The 20,341-nt window shown below is 34.8% G+C and overlaps 1 protein-coding gene and 1 long non-coding RNA gene across 2 annotated transcripts in view; one reads left to right on the top strand and one right to left on the bottom strand.

The window, feature by feature from the left end:
- The window catches only part of CACNA1C (calcium voltage-gated channel subunit alpha1 C), a 1,013,247-nt gene that overhangs the window by 21,308 nt on the left and 971,598 nt on the right, over nt 1-20,341 (top strand). The window lies entirely within an intron of this gene.
- Nucleotides 2,001-19,704, bottom strand: LOC123249341. The gene is made up of 4 exons (XR_006506374.1): nt 19,657-19,704; nt 12,506-12,546; nt 2,946-3,033; nt 2,001-2,114 (listed from the first exon to the last, which is right to left on the bottom strand). It is a non-coding gene; the product is annotated as an uncharacterized LOC123249341 (long non-coding RNA).

Below are 20,341 nucleotides of genomic sequence, written 5' to 3' on the forward strand. Positions count from 1 at the left end.
GGTTTGGAAACTACTGACCTCAAAAATAAAATCTAACCTCTTTGGCCTGATCTCTGAGATCATTTATAATCTGATATCTACCTATTTTTCTAGTCTTTCCCCCGACTACTCTCCTAAAAGAAACCATGGTTCCAACCAAATTTACTACCTTCTGGCACTTGACAGAATCCTCAACAAATATATTTTCTATCTACCTCTTTGGTTATGTAAGTTTTACCTATCCCTGAAAGTAGAACTTAAATTTCAATTCCTCCAACCCACAATGAATTATTCTTCTACTTAATTCTATAAAACCTACTTCAAAGGACTTTTGTGAGGATGAAGTGGGATAATCTATGGAAAACACTTAAAAAATTTTCAGTTGTACCAATTCAAAATGAACTACTGCTACTATTGTTCTCTATACTACTATTCATTTAACAACATGCTAACTTGTATTCTTAATTTGTCTTTTCATATACATGCACTACTTTCCCCTCCCCTACCAACTGGATTGCAAGCTCCTTGAAAACAAAAGAACACTCAATTCAATCCAATAAATATTTAAGTATATGTACTGTATGCACAATACTTTTCTAGGCTCTTGGGAAAGAGGCAGAGTTTAGCTAAATCATGATCTGCCTAGATGGAGTTTCTGTAGTCTGGCAAAGGGATGGCACATAAAAAAGTAACTAATATAAAATGATACAAAAAATGCTATGTGAGATTCAAAGAGGAGAAAAGATCACTGCTGATTATGAGGATAGGAGAAGTGTTTCAGGAAACAGTGGTATAAAATTTGGACTTTAAAAGGATGGGTAGAGTTTCAACCAATAGTTGAAAGGAAGGACATGCCAAACACAGTGAACTGCATGGCCAAAGGCAAAGATATGGGAAAAATCTTGAATGTGGAGAGAGGAGAGTAAATAGTCCAGTTTGGCTAAAGTATAGACTACATGGTAGGAAATAATATAACACCATATTGTAGTAGGCCTTGAATGCCAAAAAACTTGGAATTTTATTCAGTAGGCAATGGAGAACCATGTAAAACTTTTAAGAAAAGGAATGCCTGAATAAACTATACATAATGAAGACAAATCCAGCAACAGTGTGAAGTATATTTTTGAGAGGAGAGAAAGTAGAGGGGAGAAGGCCACTGGGAGGCTATTAAAGCAGTTTATGTGCGTCTGTATTAGGTGTTGTCAAAAAAAGGAATGTATAAATGCAAGAAATATTATATGGGTAGAATTGGTCAGATTTGACTCCTGATGATATGAGGGTGAAGTCAAAAGCTAACACTACAGTTTCAACTTGGGAGACTGAGTAAACAGTGGTAATAAGTAAGAAAAAACAAATTTAGGAGGAAGATATTATGCTCCATTTTGGATATGACTTTAATAAGACTATGTCTTATACCTCCTCTTTGTATCCTAGAACCTAGAGTAATGCCTTGTATGTTTAGGTGCCTATCAACTATGTGCTAATGAATTTTATCTGTAACATTCCATAACCATAAGAATACATCTGTTTCTCAGTGCCGCCACCACAATTCAGTTGAATGTGTATATATGTGTGTTGATGAAAGATGTGTTCTTTCAGTAACTTCTATAATTTCACCTCAGCAGCATTTCAGATGAAAGAATAAATGCTGAGAGCATTGCCTAAATCCATTCTAAACTTCATTCCATCTATGGTGATTTTCAAAAGCATTTCAGTTCTAATGAGGCTATTCTGAAGCATCATAGAGCATTTTTATGCAAAAATTTAGCTTTCATTTTAAATGCTGATTGTGGGCTACAGTGTTCTTAATAGTAATAAATAATTACCAAGTAGCATAACCTTATTAATCAGGAAATAGTTGTAAATCTTATATCCTTACAGTAATACATTTTAACATTTCCATTTTTCTTTAAAACTGTCAAAAGGATATTTAATTTACATATACATATATACACACATAAATATAAAATGCCAAGCTTTTATTAAGATTTATATTTTATTTCCAAAATAGTATTCACCAGTATATATGCCAGCAATCAATTAAAAAGTGTTTATTAGGTAGCTGAAATGGAATCAAGGTGGTGAAGAATTGGCATTTTTGCCTAGCTCTTCCAACACATCTCCTTTACAACAACCTAGAAAACACATCAAAACAAAATCTGATCAGAAAACTCAAGAGAAAGGTCAGAATGAATCATTTTTCCCTGTTCAGGGCAGCCCCAGCAAGACAACAGAGGGGTCTGTGGACACTGAGGTCACAGCTGGCTAGGAGTTTAGTGTATTGGTAATAGCAACAGTGGAGGAACCTGGAATAAGCAGTGGGATAGAAAGAGATCAGGGGATCCCTGAACTAATACTGGAAGCAGAAATAGGTGCTATCTAGCAGCTCTGTTACTATTACCCAGTTTGGAGTCAAAAGTCTGAAAAGAGTGTTTATGTCTGAGCACAGGGCCCTATCTGGGTACTGAGCACCTAATAAATTTCAAAACTTAGTTCTTAGCCCACCAGTAGAGCAGTCACTCAGTTCTAACTTTTAGCCTAGCACATAAGCCTGGAATGGCCTGAGAACATTCTAGTGTTCAGGGACAGAAAGGGAATTGAGAGAAAGCTTCAGGTTAGAAAGAGGTCTCTGAGGACCCCTGAACTGGCACTGGAAGAAGGAATAGCCACCATCTGGCAGTTCTGTCTGGGTTACAGACTGGGGGAGAGGTACAGATGTTGGTGATAGTTCAAGGAGCAGCCATGACCAAGCTTTAGGCCCCAACTAGAAACTTTGTTATGTGGCTCTTAGAACAGGATAACTCAGATCTAACTTTTAAGCGTACAGTAAAACTACGGTAGGAGATCAAGACCAAAGAGGAGCCACTAATTCAGTGGCTTTGAACCTCTCAGAATCTCACAGCAAGTTAACAGTGCCGGAGTCTAGCAACAATCCACTGAAACTTAACAATACACACCAAACTTACAGAGTTCAAACTAGAAGGACTATGAACATCCTCTTGTTTGATTATACCACGTTGGAAGCAATGAAAATATGAAGGTCTCTGGATTAAGCTGTGAAAGAAAAAGAAACTCAGGCCAACAGAAGTGAGCAGAGTATAACACTAATGTAAAGTCAAAATTCTAAAAATAGGTTGGATGAATGAGTAAAAAAATAAAGAGCAACCATGATGCCAGAGAAGCTCACAAACACAAACCAAGAAGGCAACTTGAAAATATCTTTAAGTAAAACCTCAAAGAAAAATGTAGATTAGACACAGACTACCCCCACTAGAATTTCTAGAAGAATTTAAAGCAAAAGCTAAAGAAAGAGATAAGAAAAAGAACAAAAAATCTTTTAACAAACTGATAAAAGAAAAAATGGAAAAAGAAATGAGAACTAATCAAGAAAGTGTGAAAAAGAATTAACCATTTGGCAAAAGAGGTATAAAATCTTATTTAAGAAAATAACCTCTTAAAAATATGAATTGGCTAAATAGAATCTAATGGATAGAGAACTCCATGACATCTCAAAAAATAACAAAATAGTTAAAAAATTCAAAAAATAAAGGAAAATATAAAATATCTTATAGGGAAAACAACTGATGTGGAAAATAGATTGAGAAGAGATATAAGAATCATTGGTCTGAAAGTCATGATCAAAAGAAAAGTCCAGAATCAGATTTTAAGAATTATAAAGGAAAACTGCCCAGATATTTTAGAACCAGAGGGCAAAATAGAAACTGAAAGGATTTAACAGTCACTTCCTGATAGAAATCCCCAAGTGAAAATTCCCAAGAATATTGTAGCTAAAACCCAGAACTCCCAGTTGTGAATTGATCCAACCATTCTGGAAGGCAATTTGGAACTATGTCCAAAGGGCTTTAAAAGACTGCCTGACCCTTGATCCAGCCCTACCACTGCTGGGTTTGTATCCCAAAGAGATAATAGAGAAAAATACTTGTACAAAAATATTCATAGCCATGCCCTTTGTAGTGGCAAAAAACTGGAAAATGAGGGGATGTCCATAGATTGGGGAATGGCAGAACAAATTGTGGTATCTGATGGTGATGGAATATTATTGTGCTGAAAGGAAATGAACTGGAAGAATTCCATGTGAACTGGAAAGACCTCCAGGAATTGATGCAGAGCAAAAGGAGCAGTACCAGGAGAATGTTATATAGAGAGACTGATATACTGTGGCACAACTGAACATAATGGACTTCTCTACTAGCAGCAGTACAATGATCCAGGACAATCCTAAGAGACTTATGAGAAAAAATGCTATCCAAGTCCAGAGAAAGAACTGTGGGAGCAGAAATGCAGAAGAAAAACATATAATTGATCACATGGTTCGATGGGTATGTGATTGAGGATGTTGACTTTGAATGATCACTCTAATGCAAATATTAATGATATAATATTGTTATATAATATTATATATTATGTTATATATAATAATAAATATTAATGATATACTATAATAATGATAAAGGTTTTGAACAATGATACATGTAAAACCCAATGTAATTGCTCATTGGCTGTGGGGGGCGGGGAAGAACATGAATCACGTAACCATGGGAAAAATATTCTAAATTAATTAATCAATACAAATTTTTAAGAAAAAATCTAAAATCCACCCTCCACAAGTCCCCCCAAAATCCAGAATTCCCAGGTAAAGGAGAAAATACTGAAAGGGGCCTGAAAGAAATAATTTAAGTACTATGGAATCCCAATGAGGATAACTAACACAAGATTTAGCAGCCACCACTAAAAAGGCAACTCTAGACAGAATACTAAAAAGCAGAGACATCACCTTACTAACAAAGGTTTGTACAATAAAAGCCATGGTTTTTCCAGTAGGAATGTATAGCTGCAAGAGTCGGACCACAAGGAAAACTAAAGCTGCAGAATCTACACTTTCTAACTTCTGAGAGCCATTTAGACAGCAAGAAGTTCAAATCAGTCAATACTTATCTTTTTAAATTATGTAGTTTGTTACATTAGAATTTCCAGGTATCTCTCACTCTTTTTTCGCTCCTCATGCATGGGCACACATACATACACACACAAAAACTATGTCTGGCTTATTTCTATTTATCAGTAAATACTTAAAGAAATGTATTCAGATGACTCACTGTCAAATGTCACTAACCAAATACTAAGGCCGAAGCTTAAACCAGGCAGAATTTATGCCAGGAATGCAGGCCTGGTATACTGTAAGAATACGAGGAAAATTGTAAGGATTATTGACCATATTAAAAACAAAAACATATTAATATTTCAGTAGATACTGGAAAAGATTTTGAAAAAATACAATACCTATTCCTATTAAAAATACTAGAAAGTATAGCATCTATTTTTAAATCAAGATCAAACATTATCTGAAAAGGAGATAACCTATGAGCTATTCCAATATGATTAAATAAAAATATCCTTTATCACAATTGCTATTCAATATTATACTAGAAATGCTAGCTGTAACAATGGATCAAGAAAAAGAATATTGAAGGAATTCAGAATAGGCAATGAAGAAATAAGATTACTACTACATGCAGATGATATAATGGTTTCACTTAGAAAACCTAAAGAGTCAACCTAAAAACTAATCTAAACAAATTAGCAACTTCAGCAAAGTTGCAGGACATAAAATAAACCCACACAAATTATAAGCATCTCTATATATTACCAAAAAATTCAACGGAGGTAGAAAAAGAAATTACATTCAAAATAACCACAGACACTATAAAATATTTAGGAGTCTACCTACCAAGGCACACTCAGGAAGTATATGAACACAAATATAAAACACTTTTCACAGAGACAAATTTAAACAATTAAATATTAATTGCTCCTGGGTAGGCTAAGCCAACAAAATAAAACGAAAATACTAACCTAACTTAGCAATTCAGGACCATATCAATCAAATTACCAAAGAATTTCTTTAAATAAACAGAAGCATCATCTGCAGGAACAAAAGGTCAAGAATATCAAGGATCAATTTTAAAAAAGGGAAAGGAAAAGGGAAACTTGCACTAAAATTGCCAGATCTTTTCCAGATAAATAGTGTTATCTTCTTTATTTTGTACCTTTAAAGTTGATTTTTTTAACCCAAGGATAAGATTTTACATTTAATTCTATTAATTATCATATTATTATTAGTGTCTGCCCAATGATTTAGATGGTCCAGATCTTTGGGGATCATGTTTCAATTAGTATGTAAGCATTTGTGAAGTACTTATTATTATGTCAGACATTGTTTTGGTTGCTAGAAATACTAAGATAAAAACAAAGGAAATTACATTCTACATCAGAGGTTGATAAATTTTTCTGTAAAGGCTCATATAGTAAATATTTTAGTTAGTGTTTCCTGTCATAAAAATAGATTTGTAAATGATCCTTTGTTAATTTAATATATAATGAAATATTACATATTTCACTTTTGAAAATGTCTTTTCTACAGAGAGGTACTGCCACATACTGATACCAAGTCATATGCATACAATCTTAAGTGAGCATATTGTTTGGAAGTAATTTATAGATTTCTATTAAATTCTTCTCTTGATATTTGTCTTTTAGTATCATATTACAATGTAGATTAATTACTTCCAATTAAAGGTTAAGTGATAGCTCTCAACCACACAGTTGAACTGAGTTCAAATTATGGGAATTTCTTTTGTATATATTATATTAAGGTCACAAAAATGTTGGAACTGTAGTTTGAGCTCAGAAAATACATCCACTGTATATATGTGTGAGAATGGAGATCTTATTTCTTGTTTAACTTATGACAGCATAGTACGTATATAAAAGGTAGCTTGATGTTACTTACATTTCAAGCATTGTCACTGAATTGATTTGACTATAGTTATGAATTTTGCATGTAAGCACTGTCTTGCCTTGAAATTTTAGAATGAATGCATTCATAAATATTATCAAGTGTACAACAAAAGCTAATTTCCAAAGCTATTCAGTGTTTGATAACAGTGTTTGAAGATTTCATTTAGAAAAATTTAAATCTCAACCGTGAGCTAAAAAAATAAAACCTTCTTTCTTCTTCTTTTGACATGATAGACATAACCAGCAATTTAGAAAAAAAAGGTTGCAGAATGTCAATGCAGCACTTGAAATGCTACTGAATTATATCTGACACTGTAACTTATAATGTCCAGAGTAGCAGTGCAGAGTAATGAGAATGCCACTTATACTCTGTTGCAACTACTGCTGTTGTAGTATAAAAATAGGCATGGGTGAACAGATGTGCATGGCTGTATTCCAATAAAACTTTATTTGTAAACACTCAGATTTGGATTTTATATATTTTTCATTTAATAAAATATTATTCTTCTTTTGATTTTTTCCAACCATTTAAAAATGTAAAAACCATTCTTACGTGAGCAATACAAAAACAGGTATATGTCGTAATTTGACAACCCCTGTCAGAGATAAATGTAATAAATACAAAGTAATTTTGTTGATAGGGAACACTAACAACTGAAATAATCAGCAAAGAGCCTCTCAGAGATGGTGGTACAAAAGCACAACCTGAAAGGAATTTAAAAATTCTAAAAGAAGGAAAGGAATAGGAGTATGTTCTAGGAATGGGGGACAAACTGTGTAAAAGAAGAGAGGTGGGAGATGGCAAATAGTATAGCAAGGCATTAAATGGGACAATTTAGTAGAAACAAGAAGGATATCAATTTGATGTTGATTATACATGTGAATTTTAGCAAGTCATATTTCCATATTATCATGTTGTAAAAGAAAACACAAACAAAATAAACAATAAAAATAAAGTAAAAAAAATATGCTTCACTTGGAGTTTAGAGATCATCAGTTCTCTTTCAGAAGGGGGATAGCATCTTTCATCATTGGTCCTTTGGTGTTGTCTTAGATCATTGGCTTGATCAAAGTAGATAAGCTTTATACCCGCCACCCCCCAAAAAACCCAAAGTAGCTAAGTCTTTCATAGTTTATCAGCCTTACAATGTTGCTATTACTATGTATAATAATAGTCTCCTGGTTCTGCTCACTTTGCCTTGCACTGGCACATGTAAGTCTTTCCAGGTTTTTCCGAAACTTTATGATTATCATTTCTTAATAGCATGGTAGTATTTCATTACAATCATATGCCACAGCTTGTTCAGCCATTCTCCAATAGATGGTCATCCCCTCAATTTCCAATTCTTTGCCACCACAGAAAGAGCTGAAATATATATATTTGTACAGATAGGTGCTTCCCCCTATTCTTTCATCTTTTTTGGATATAGACCTAGCAGTGAATGCTGGGTCAAATGGTATGCACAATTTTGTAGCCCTTTGGGCATATTTCCAATTGTTCTCCAGAATGGTTGAATTAGTTCACCATTTTACAAAGAGTTCATTAGTGTCCCAATTTTTTCACATTCCCTCCAGCATGTTATTAACCTATTCTATAATGTTAACCAGTCTGATAGGTTTGAGGTGGTGTTTCAGAGTTGCTTTAATTTGCATTTCTCTATTAGTAGTAATTTTAGAGTATTTTTATGGGATTATTGATAGCTTTGATTTCTTCCTTTAAAACTGCCTTTTAAAAAACCCCATAACCTTTGACTATTTATAAAATGGGGAATGGCTCTTTTATAAATTTGGTTCAGTTCCCAATAGTTGAGAAATGAGACTTTTATAAGAAAAACTTGTATATTTTTTCTTCCAATTTTCTGTTCTCCTAATTTTGGCTTCATTTGTTTTATTTATACAAAAGCTTTTAAATTTCATGTAATAAATATTATCCATTTTTCATCCAGCAATGCTCTCTATCTCATTTTTTATTTGGTTATAAATTCTTATAAACTTATCCACAGATCTGACTCGTATAGTTTTCTATGCTCCTCAAATGTGAAAACACCTTTATGTATAAATCATTAATTCATTTTGACGTTATCTTGTTATAGGGCATGAGATGTTGATCAATGCCTAGTTTCTGCAAAGATGCTTTCTAGTTTTCCTAAAAAATTTTGTCAAATGTTGAGTTCTTACCCCTCAAGCTTGGATCTTGGATTTATCAAACACTAGGTTACGGGGTCATTTACTATTGTGTACCCTAATCTATTCCACTGATCCATCACTTGATTTCTTGGCTGGACCAGATTGTTTTGATGATTACTGCTTTGTAATATAGTTTGAAATCTGGAATTGCTAGGCTGTCTTCCTTGTGAAGGGCTTTAAATAACAAACAGTATGAGTTTTACTCTACATAAAAATGCTAAACAGCATAGTACCAAACATAGCTTTTCTTGAAGTACTATTCCAGAGACTTCCTCCTAAGCTGATATCAAATCATGATTATCTATTTTGGGATCTGACCACTCAACAAATTCTGAATACATTTAGTGGTACAACTGTTCAACTTTTCCATAAGAAAAACATGAGCAACTTTGTCAAATCCTGTTAAAATCGAGATAAACTATATTTACATAATGCCCCAGACCTATCAGTGTGGGAGTTCTGACAAAAAAGGAAAAGGGTTAGTCTGATATGACCTGTTCTTAATGTAGCTATGGTCTTTGTGACCATCATTTCCTCTACGAATGTTCCCTAACCATGCTACATTCTAGAATTTTGGCAAGAATCAAAATCCAGCTAACTAGCTTAGAATTTAGCCCCAATACACTTCCCAAAAAAGCAATTCCCATTCTCTACTCCTAAGGCCTTTTCTATTCTCTGAGATCTTTCAAAGATCAAATAGTTATCTGATCATATCCTGTTAGTTTATTCAGTGCCTAGAGGATGTAGCACCTAGATTTGATAAACTGACTTTTAGCAAAGGCAGTTAAATAGATGATTTCCAATTCCCTATTTGCTTCAAATGTTAACTCTTTATACTCATCTTTCTTCTGTCCTTTTAGGTCTAAACCCTTGGCAGAGAAAATATCAGCAAAATAGGAATTGAGTATCTCTATTTTTTGATCATCATCCCAACCATCTCCAGCAGTGCTCTCATCTTTTCTATGATCTTCAAGTTCCTCAAAGTAGCTTAAAAAACACCCAGGTCCTCCTACATATACGCACACACTTGCACACCAACTCTTTCTGATATTCTCAGCATTCTTTGCTCCCTTTGGCTCATTTTAAACTTTGGAACTAATGATACTGTTCTTACAGGATGAGAGGCACTATTTTTCTGTGTTCATCTCTCACTTTTCCCCTTTCTTTTTATTATTATTCTCTTATTCTTAAAAATCCAAGTTCCATGAATACAGTGCCCTTTTTAAGAAATCTCCCTTGAAAATCTTTTATCTTCATCAGGATTGTTCCTTTTCATATCTTCATAATTTCATTCTTGATACCCTGACATTTCCCCTTTGCTGACTTCCCCAGAAGTATTTTAGGCTATGGCATTCTACTTAATTTTTCTTCCAGGATTCTTTAAATTCTGCTCTCTCCAAACATAAGGGGCATATCCAACCATTTGCAACATTTCTATTCTCCTCTATTACAAACTCTAAGACAGAATAGTTGCTTCCCAAGAGGTTACCATTATTCTCACCTCCTCAGAACCAAAATAGAAGTTTCACTCATTAGTTTCTCTACCTTTGTAGGGACGAAATCATTATTAAAGCCAGCCAGGAAAACTAGCTTTGCCTTAGGCAGAGAGGATGCATGGTCCAATACATATCTAAATGGACAAAATCCTGAAGGTTATGTTATCATGTTTCTGTGACAGGCTTGTGAATTGTTTCTCAAACTCAATAATTTCCTATGTCTAGGTGGACTAGTGTATATTTCCATGACAATATTGTTTCTGTTTTTGTCTGTATTATCTTTACCTAAGTGTTTTCCAACATGCTTTATCTCCTCTGGATTGCCTCACTAATAGTATATGTTCTGCTATGCTCTACTCATCCTCTGCTTTATCCATCCTGTTCCCTTAGAATAAAGTATAACCTTTCAGAGCCATATTCTGAATGTGGGTCTCGATTCACATGATATCTATGAAGTCAAATCGGCCTTCTTGTATAAGAAACTATAGTGTGTTTACCTTATTTCTTTGCCCATTATTTGTGTATTTGTAAGAAGACATCTGAAACTATAATTTATTGCAGGGTCCTTCTATGGATGTTTTCTCATGTGAACTTGTAGGCATCTTACTGCTATTCTTCTTATATTGTATATACTCTCTATGGTCAGTCAATCAACAAAAGTTTATTTGCAACTTCCATATGCCAAGCAGTGTGTTTAACACTGAGGATACAAAGAAAGGTGAAACAGTCTCTGTTGCTGAGGAGATAATATGAAAACAACTCTGCATAAATAAAATAATAATCACCATAGGGAAGGCATTAGTAAAGGAGATCAGAAACGTTTTTTTGTTTTTGTTTTTTTTTTTGTAGAAAGTAGGATTAATTGGGAAGCCAGAGAGACCATGAGAGAAAGGAGGAGGCAGAGAATTACAGACATGGGGAACTGTCAGTGAAAACACAAAGAATCTGGTAAGGGAGTATCTTATTTGAGAAACAGTATTGGAGGCTGGTGTCATTGAAACAAAGAGTATATGAAGTAGAATCAGGTATAAAGATACTGGAAAGGTAGTAGAAAGTCAGGTTGTAAAGGGGTTTGACTGTTAAATAGATGACTTTATATTTGATAGGGAGGCACTGACTTTTACTGAACAGGAGGTTAACAAGTCAGATTTGTACTTTAGGAAGATTAATTTGAAAACTAAATGAATGATGGACTGAAGTATGGAAAGATGGAACAGAGAGATCAACCATAAAGTACTAGCCGGGTCAGAGAAAAGAAAGGAAAATATAAAAGAGATATTATGAAGGTAAAAATTACAGGATGTGGCCACGTCTTGGATATGGGAAGTAAGAGAGCTGAGAATGACACTGAGGTTATGAGCCTGGGTAACTCAAAGGATGGTGGTACCCTTGATAGTAATGGGGAAAAAAATAAGTAAGAAAGAGGGCTTAGAGGTAAAAAAAAAAAAAAAGAATTAAATATGAACACATTGAATTCAAGCTGTTTATTGAGACATCCAATTCAAGATGTCCAAAAGGTACTGGGGAGATGCAAGACTAGATATTGGTCAAGAGAAAGATTAGGGCTGAATAAGTTGAAATGGGAATCATCAACATATAAATGACAACTGATCCAAGGGAGTTCCTGAAATCAGCAAATGAAATAGAATGGAGGGAAAAGAGAATAGGGCCCAGGATAGGGCCTAAAGGCATGACAGTTAGTGGGCATAACCTGGATAAAGATCAGGAAAAAGGAAACTTTAATAAGAATAGTTAGATGTGGAGAGAAGTACCAGGAGAGAATTGACTCTAGTTTAAAGACATTTTGATTAGATTTTCAAAATTCTATGAACATATTTTTGTTATCCCTGGGTTTTTTCCTTCTCTTCAATGTATTGACTTCAAACTAATTTTTCATTCTTTCTTTTCCCCTGGCAATAAAATGACTCTCAGAAAGGCGACAATATTAAACAGAATCATTCTGCTTAAAAGAATCTTGATTTAAATACTGTCAGTTTTCTACATAAAAGCATAATTATTCCTACCTTGTATAAACAAACAGGGTTCCTTCTACATCAGTCTTCTCCTGCAAAAAACATACAACAAAATATAAATATATTTTCTCCATTCAAACAAAGAGTCATATATTTGGAAATCATAATCTTCTTATGAAATAAAATAAGCAGGCCTGAAATCCAGTATTGAGATCAATCAGGTAATATGTATTTATTAAGCATCTGTTATATGCCAGGTACTTGCTAAAAGTTGGGGATACAAAACCAAAATAGAATAGTTTCTGCTCTTGAGAAGCTTACAATCAAGCCAGAGAAGATTTTGTGTGTGTGTGTATACACACCCCTATGCAAATACAGGTATATAAAAAATAGGTCTAAGATAATTGTATATTCTCTTATAAAAGAAGAAGCCAACAGCTGAGGAAGTGGTATCAAGAAAGGCTTCTTGTAGGAAGTGGAAAGGTGGGTTAGGTTCTGATTATGAAAAGTTTTAAATGTCAAGAAAAAGTTAAAGAGTCTAGAGGTTTTAGGGAGCCACTAGAATTTGAACAGAGGAGTGACATGGACACAGTGGTATATTAGGAAAATAACTCTGGCAGCTGAGTAGAAAATAATTTGATAGTACAGAGAGACTTGAGACAGGGATAGCCATCAGGAGTCTACTGCAATAGCTTTAGTGAGAATTAATAAGAATTTGAACCAGGGCAAGTGCTGTGATAGTAGAGAGAAAAAGGCTGATTTGAGGGATGTTTGTGAAGATAGAAACAATAATATTTGCAACTAATTGATTATCAGGAGTTAGTGAGAGAAAGAAGTGATGTATGATAAATTTAAAATGATCAAATGTTAGTAAGAGAAATACAGAGACAATTACTTTTAGAAAGCACAGGAAAGTAGATTTCCTGTCATAATTATGATACTCCAGTTGGAATCAGCTATTTTCTTTTAATCAATCATAAAATAAATTTAGTATTAGTTTTCTTTACCAATACAGAGATAATAATTCAGTTCTAGAAAAATAACATAAATAATTCTGTTCCATAGATTCACTAGAAAAAAGTAATTTAAAAAAGTGCTGCCCCTTCTATCCTTTAGATTGCATATATAGAAAGCTATTAAAAAATCACTGCTCTCTGTATTTTTTATTATTATTTTTTTGCTATCTACTTATTTCCAATGTATATTTTTCTCTTGCCAAATCCTATCCCTGGGAGAATGGATAACTGGTGCCTCTACTTAACTTTCTAGATAAATGAAAGCTTCCAAAATTTTTAAATATCTACACCAAATCTGGTATACACGTATTATGTTAAGAATGTTTATTGACAAAGATATTTCTAAGCCAAGGAGCCTTTAAACTAAACTTTGACACAATCACCAAGCTAAAACTCTAGACTAGAAGTAAGGCTGAAAATATTATGAGGAAGTTGCCAAATGAATATGTATGAGGGCAGCTAGGTGGTTCAGTGGTTAGAGTGCCAAGCCTGGAGTTGGGAGGGACTGAGTTCAAATTTGGCTGTAGACACTTCCTAGCTGTGTGATTCTGGGAAAGTCATTTAACTCTGTTTGCCTAACCTTTGTCCTCCTGTCTTAAGGGTTGTTACTGGGACAAAAAGTAAGAATCTTTTAAAAAAAATCTATATGGAGTATTTCAGCTAAACCCAATCCTCACTTTCCTAAGACAGTAAACCTTGAACCCCAAATAAGTAATTAAAATTTGAATAATGAGAAAATTATGATAGAATTAATGAAGGCTTTAATATGTTTAAAGGGGAAAAAATCTTTCAATTGTGCTTAATACAAGGGTACAATAAAATCATAAGAATAAGGTCTTTACTTACATAACTAGGAATAAAATAGCTAAACTTTGGAATTTAAAAGCAATTTAATTTTCAAAAGCATTTAAGCAATTTAATTTCAATACTCTATTAGATATAAACTAATGAAATCCAATTGGTTAATTTCTTCTTAATTAAATTCTATTTCCCAAATTCTTTGATTTCATGCATGCCTACAAATTTTCTGACATACCAGCATCACATTCTTCACACATTTCTTATCTAAACTTTTATATATACCTTTTCCTCCAATCATATATTAAAATTGCATCATTTGAACATATATAAGCCATTTTTCCTTGGCTCTTCACAATCATCACACTCCCCACTCTATACATGTAAGAACATGCAAAAGGGAGTGACAAAGACCAGGACTGGCAAGAAGCCTTTTCTGGGCATTAAAATATTCATGTCCATTAGGCTTAGAAATAACAATTTTGCTTAAAAAGTTTCCATAGGATTAATCAATAGCTCTTTTGTTTTGAGATTTTTAACGTTTCAAGTTCCTAAAAAGCTAATTGAAACATTTTTTCAAAATGTTACTTCACCATGTTCCCTGTCACCCCTACACCAAAGAAGATAACCTCCATGATATTTTATCTTTAATGCTGTCATTATTATCATGTGGAATTTGGCAATACTGTACTTTCAGGAAGGACTCTATCCTTTAAATGGAAAATTATGTTAGCGGCAATAACAAAACCATTAAATTTTTTGTTGCATTTGAAACATTTCTCTTAGCATGACTGAAATAATTTTGATATTTCCCTTCAGTCATTTTCATCAAATTCTCTAAGCAAATGCTGACATTCTAGGAAACCTGAAAACAGAAGACAGCACTTCTCAAATTATGCATATATATTACCAAACACTTCTAATTAATTCTTTTTTAAAAAACCTTTACCTTTCATCTTAGAATCAGTACTGTGTATTGGTTCTAAGGCAGAAGAGTGGTAAGGGCTAGGCAATGAGGGTTAAGTGACTTGCCCAGGGTCACATAGCTAGGAAGTGTCTGAACCCAGGACCTCCCATCTCTGGGCCTGGCTCTCAATTCACTGAGTCACCCAGCTGCCCCTTTAATTAATTCTTAATATTGCATGAGTATAAAGTACATTGTTGCATGTTTAGGAAAAAGTTTCTTTGACCTTAAGATATCTGGTTATTGTTGCAGAATATTCGATTCAGGAATGAAGAACTTTATGAATATAAAATACTCAGCTAGTCTTTTTTTCTCTTGTAAGCATAGGTAAGGGGGTCAGGAGTTCATTGTTAAATTTGATTTTATTATGTCATTTTGAATAAGACATTCCAGTGGTTGTGTCCTTTTCTTAACTGCCAAATGGGGGCATATTGCTAACTTTATTTCACCATTGTGTTTTGAAAAATAAGATTATATTTGTAAAGCAGCTTTTAAAGTGCTCTGACCCCTCAAGCTAAAAAATAAATAAACAATAGAAATATCAGTTTTAATCTTTCTTTGGAGAAACTCATGGTTCTTAAGAAATATAACTACTTCCTAAAAAGTAAACTAATGGTGTACTTCAGTACCTAGGAAATGATAAAACTCAGGGCACTAAAATAACATTTAGTAAGTAACTATTCCAGGAAAGTAAATACTATCAAGGGCTTAGCACAGTATTGGGCACATAGCAAGTAAATGTTTATTGCCTGATTATTGATTGAAATTATCTGATTGCCCTACAATGTCTCTTCAGTCCCCCTGCAAGTTATCTATTACTATTCAGTCAACTTAATCATTCTACTAAAAATACTTGTTTGTATCCATTATATAGGGAATCTAAAACAAGTAAGAAAACTAAATAACCAATAGAATTAAGTTTAGAATGAGACCCTATAAAATTCCATGTCGGAACTACAGCTTGCAGGACAAAAATATTTTCCTCAGCTACAGTATCTGCCTTTTGACATCTCATCATGGAAAAGCCACAACAAGCTGTTATATATGTAGGCAAATGCAGAATTTTTTTTGTTTTCTTTCGCTTTTTATGAATTAGTTTTTAAAAAGTTACTGTAATCACTCAACCAGCATTTATTAAATACTTCCTATGTGTAAAGCAAAATTAAAAGTCAAGACTCAGGAAATATAAAAGTTATGGTTCTTCTGGCAACATTCTCTTTATCATGTTATTCTGCATTATAAATATAACTGAGAGTTTAACTGGCTTGATATATATATATATATACATATATATATATATATATAATGAGTAATGCAGAACTCTGTTTCAGCAGCAAAGGTAGGTGACTTGCCAGGTTGTGATGGGCTAATTATTTCATTACTATATGTCTGTCCCCTCCTCCCCCCACCAAATGGAAAGGAGAAAACTACTTTATATTGCTCAAGTGTTTAGAGATTTGATGAGGTGACATGACATGCTTAAAGTACTGTAGGATACTTAGAATAAAGGTCTTTTGGAAATGCAAATAACTTCTCAGGTTCAAAGGACACAAATCTATAAACTTTTCAGAAGGCAAAATACTCTTTTAGTGAACTTCAGGGCAACAGGAAATATTTAAAACAGAACTCTATGCCACATAGGAATACCTCGCCTTTGTTTCAACAGGTAAATCTTTGATTGCACATGAAAATATGGCATCTAACTTTTAAAAATTGAACTTAATTATAAAGGCTAAATTGTGTTAAACTACTAAGCACTTAAAAATAAAAATAAACCTCAGAATAAATTTTTGTGTTGTTTTGCACATAGTATTAGGACTTAGACACCAAGACTATAATAAAATAATATGATAACACTAATAATATAATAATAATGGTCACTGAAGGCTCAAATGATGAGACATGGTGATTTAAGTGAACAATAGAACCTAGTCCTAAAAGAAAATCATCAGAATAGAAAAAATTAAGGTCTACCACTCAGATGCTACATAGATAGATTTGTGTGATGCAAGCTTTCTTAGCAATTGGAAATAAATCTTGCCCTACATATCCTATTCCAGATATGACATTATCTTTTAAGGGAGAAAGGAGAATTCCATATATTTTCAAACAATGTCCAAGTATTCATCTCCTTTTCTAATAGAACATCATTCTTTACTCATCCATCCTACCCAATCCCAACTTCTCTACTTGTTTAATTAAGACAGTCTTCATTTATTTTGCTTATAACAGTAACTGGTCCTCTGGGCATCTACCAGTCTCCCTGACAATTTCCTTCCTTCTTTATCTCACAAATATTTTCTCTAAGTTTTCTCAGCTTCATACTTAAAAGGTTCAAAGGCTCTACAGTGGAGAAGTTGGTGACAACAGTGGCAACCTTTACAAACTCCTATTGATCATATGCCCAGATCATTTTACAGCTGAACTATTTTTCTTCTTTTAGCTGTTAAGTTTTGACTACTTTAAGAGAATGATCTCTTGCTATATGAGTTATGTATTTTTTGAAAGCAATTTGTTCAAAATGCAGAGAAAACACAACTCTGTTTCAACAGACAACATAATATTTTAGTTATCTCATCCTTTTCCCCAACTGTCAGGAAATTTATATTTACTCAAGGAATACTTGCCCCCTAAATCATTCGGTTCCCAAAATGAACATACAACCTATTTTACTAAGGTTAACTAGCCTGTCTAATTTTCTCCACTTCAAATATTCAACTTTCTCTCCCTCCATATCTTAAGTCTGATCCTGTCTTTTCTTGCTTCTCTACTTAGAAATAAATACTTGTGGCATAATGGAAGGGCACTGACCTTAAAAGTCATAAGATGTCAACTACTGTGTTAGGTAAGGGTAGATAGCTTATATGCTGGAGAATAGGGGTGGAGAAATTTCACAGAACTTCAGAATCAGAAAATACCTTAGAGGTAGTACATAATTGAAAAAAAATTCTCTTTATTTCATACTCACCAAGAGTTTATGCAGCCTTTACATAAAGGCATCAATTCAGGGGAAACAAACTCCTACCCTCTACATACACAAAATTTTGGATAGCTCTCAAGTTACTCCTCCATCTTAAACTTGTGAGGCTGATTATTTTAAACCAAATCAAAGAGTTCACATTTATTCCTATTCAATTGCATCTTATTAAACTAGATCCTATGCTCTATCTCATTTATATCTTTTAAAATCCTGATTCTCATCTGGTGTGTTTAATGCCTAGTTTTGTGTCATCTGAAAATGTGATAAGTATGTATGCTTTTTTTTTTTTTTAAATCCAAGTCAATGACAAATCATTTAAAGCATAGGACCAAGGACAGATCCCTGGAGCATTTCATGAAAGACTTCACAAGCTGACATCAAAACCATGGCTAGCCCACATTTCTCCACCTTCATAAGAGAATGAGACACAGTGTGAAAACACTTAACTAAATCTAAGTAACAACCTATCTACAGAATTTCCCTAATTTACTGGTCTAGTAAGTCCTGAAAAAAAAAAAAAAAGAACAAATCCAAGAAATATTTATTTAATATCTACTGTTAAGTTTTGAAGTCTTTTCTTATTCAAGACACTTAGCATCTAGTATAATTTGGGGACTTAGCTTCTTCATGTGTAAAAATACAGGATAATAATACTTGTACTATGTACTTCATGTTATTAACCCCAGTTTTACTGAAGAAATTGAGGTTGAGTGTACTGCAGTTGGGTGTCCAGGTCACAAAGCTACGTGTATTTTTCTAGTTGTTAAGTGAACTTAGGTCTTTCTGACTTCAAGCCCTCCACCATGCTCTTTTCACTCCTGGTTCCACCTGTATGCTTTCTTGCTGGCATCACCACTGTCATAGCATCAAACTTTCAGCAAGTTTGGTTTCTCCTGACACCAGAAAAAAAAAAAAAACACCACAGTTCCAAGACCGGATTTCTTCCCCAATTTAGATTTTTCCTACTTGTACCATAAACTCCTTTGGGCTGGGATCTGGACCAGTTTGTCTTAGCATCTCCAGAGGAGCTTTTCACATAGTAGGCATTTACTATGCAGTTTAAAAGTTAATAATAATTAAAAAAAAAATCTCCTACCTCGCAGGGAGAGTTCGCTCTGCCTGAAGCTACTGTAAATGTTTAGCCGCGATCAAACCCAGTCTAGGGGGTCTCAGGCCCCGGTCCTGGTTCTGGGAGTGTTGGGCCCGCCCCCTCCACAGTTGGGACGGCAGCCCCTCCCCCCCACCGACCTGTCCTGTCCACCCTGGGTGGTGATGGGAGGGGGGGGGGTGCTATGCCGCCAGCTTCCTCCCTCCCCTCCACCCGCCCCCGCGGGGCTCAAGTCTCTAGTCCTAAACGGGATCCCGGCCCCGCTTCGGGCCGCGCAGGCCCAACCCCTCCCCCAGCCCAAGTCGGCCTCGGCCACCCCGTCGCAGCCTCACGCACCCACTCGTTGGCCCGATGGCCGAAAGTGTACAGGGCCACCTGGCTGGCCACATCCACTATGCGGTTGATATAGGGGTCGTGGCGCTGCAGGGCCGCCAGACTGATGTCCCGTCCCTTGCCCACTAGGCCACCAGCAGCTACCGCCGCCATCTTCCCTCCCTCCCGGACATCAACACGGTGGACCGGACAGACGTGGCCAATCGAGCGCCGAGAAGCGCGAACTTCCCCACAACTAAAAAGAGAAAGAGGAAGCCAGGCCCTTGATATACTGGTCCAGGGCAGGCGAAGGGAGCCGGGGGTCCTTCCCAATCCTCAAGGATTCCCGCGACAGACATCGCTAATCGAGACCGACTTGTTTTCCTCTGGGGATTTTGTAACCATGGGCAACGGCAGGTCTAGACTCAGCCGCATCATTCATCTCTTCTTTAGCCTGGCTGTGCAGCTACATGTTCGGTGTTGCTTCCTTCTTTCACTTTTAAAAGGCCTTGGCCAGGAGCTACTTAAGCCTTTTATGACTATTTCAACTATTTTATTAGTGGCTTTATAGAGAAAGATAATTCTGAGCTCCATATCTGTTACCAAATATATAATCTCCCCATGCACCATTGTGAAAGGAAAAATTATTCTCACCTTTTCATCTTCTTATTTTTAAATTTGTCTCCAACCAAACTGGAAAGCTGGGCTC

Source organism: Gracilinanus agilis, chromosome 5, assembly GCF_016433145.1.
Source record: "Gracilinanus agilis isolate LMUSP501 chromosome 5, AgileGrace, whole genome shotgun sequence".
In the NCBI taxonomy this organism is placed as follows: domain Eukaryota; kingdom Metazoa; phylum Chordata; class Mammalia; order Didelphimorphia; family Didelphidae; genus Gracilinanus; species Gracilinanus agilis.